This window comes from Arachis hypogaea, chromosome 4 (genome assembly GCF_003086295.3).
Source record: "Arachis hypogaea cultivar Tifrunner chromosome 4, arahy.Tifrunner.gnm2.J5K5, whole genome shotgun sequence".
Classification (NCBI taxonomy): Eukaryota; Viridiplantae; Streptophyta; class Magnoliopsida; order Fabales; family Fabaceae; genus Arachis; species Arachis hypogaea.
The window spans coordinates 59,483,515-59,485,332 of NC_092039.1; the positions used below are offsets into that span (position 1 = coordinate 59,483,515).

Below are 1,818 nucleotides of genomic sequence, written 5' to 3' on the forward strand. Positions count from 1 at the left end.
AATACATTCTTTCAAGCAAGCTCAACAGAAAATTTTCAAATTGGTAGGGTGCCCTAAAATAGTTGCTTGGAAAGGAAATTATCATCCTAACCAAGTAGTCTTAATAAGAAAGAAGTGGTAAAAATATGTACAAATTCTAACTAACATGCAACCTATCATGCAAATGCAACAACTAACTAACATTGGTGTTGAAAAAGAAAATTGTTACCCATGGAGATCGGTCGACGACCTCCCCACACTTGAAGATTGCACCGTCCTCGGTGCATGCAAAGAAGAGCAGGGTGGACGGGTTGCTACAATTGATGAGCTCCTCAAATGGTTGTGCGGATGACTTGTTTGTTGCCCCATTTAAAAACTTTTCCTTTTTTCTCTTTCTGGTGGCCAACCTAAAAGGGAAGGAAAGAAGAACGACAATTAGGCCTACAACAAAGATATCAAAGCAAGTAGAACGTAGGACGGGGCTAATGCCAAATAAGAGTATGATGTCCAACTACATGTTAGCTAAGCATGTGAGTGAGAAAACAATGTAAGCTAAGGCATGTCATTAAGCTCGATGCAAGAGTAAAGTGATAGCATGAAAAACATATTGAGCATCAAGTTCAAATGATAAGAAGTGGGTCATGAAAGACAATATAAGGTCATATCAATGCACAAAGACACAAGAGTCATACAAGATGAAGCATTGATTTAAAAGTCTCATCACCCCAACAATATTAAACAAGTCAAGAAGCACCAAAATAATGTAAGAAAGTCTCAACAATTGAGTAGGAAAGTGCAACACCATTATTAGAATGGAAAACTTAGAAAATAAAATGAGAACAAGGTAGAGAAAAAACAAAATTAAAATGCAATGAATGAAAATAAGCAAATGTAATAAAAGAAAATGGATGAAAAGAGAAAAAGAAATATTTTTTTTAGTTTTTTTTTAGTATTTTATTTGTTTATTTATTTATTTATTGATTTATTATTATTATATTATTATTATTTTTTTTAATTTTCATTTATATTAAAAGAGAAAAGAAAAAAAAATTTCTAAGAGAGGAAGAAGAAAAGAAAAAAAAAATTAGAAGGAAAGAAGAAGAGAAGAGGAAAGAAGGAGAAAGGAGGAGAGAGAAAAGCAGGGTGCAAATCCGCGCGCGCGCGCACAGCGCGCTTACGCGTGGATGCAGCGGGGAGAATCCGCGCGCGCGCGCACAGCGCGCTTACGCATGGATGAGGTTGCAACCATATCAATAAGTTCTTGAGCTTCTGCAGGCGTTTTCTTTAGGTGAATGGATCCACCTGCAGAATGGTCCAATGACATTTTGAAAAACTCATACAGACCATAATAGAATATGTCTAATATGGTCTATTCTAAAAACATGTCAGAAGGACACTTTTTGGTCATCTGCTTGTATCTTTCCCAAGCTTCATAGAGGGATTCACCATCTTTTTGCTTGAAGGTCTGAACATCCACTCTAAGCTTGCTCAACTTTTAAGGAGGAAAGAATTTATCCAAGAAGGCCGTGTCCATCTTATCCCAGGAGTCCAGGCTATCTTTAGGTTGTGAGTCCAACCATGTTCTAGCTCTGTCTCTTACAGCAAAAGGGAAAAGCATGAGCCTGTAGACTTCAGGATCTACTCCATTCATCATTACAGTCTCACAAATCTGCAAGAACTCAGTTAAAAACTGGTAAGGATCTTCAGATGGAAGTCCATGAAACTTGCAGTTCTATTGCATTAGAGCAACTAATTGAGGTTTTAGCTCAAAATTGTTTGCTCCAATGGTCGGAATGGAGATGTTTCTTCCATCAAATTTGGAAGTTGGTTTAGTGAAAT

The 1,818-nt window shown here is 36.9% G+C and overlaps 1 non-coding gene across 1 annotated transcript; it reads left to right on the forward strand.

Moving 5' to 3' along the window:
- Positions 1-1,361: 1,361 nt before the first annotated feature.
- LOC112798854 (small nucleolar RNA R71) lies at positions 1,362-1,465 on the forward strand. The gene has a single exon (XR_003200451.1). It is a non-coding gene; the product is annotated as a small nucleolar RNA R71 (small nucleolar RNA).
- Positions 1,466-1,818: the final 353 nt, after the last annotated feature.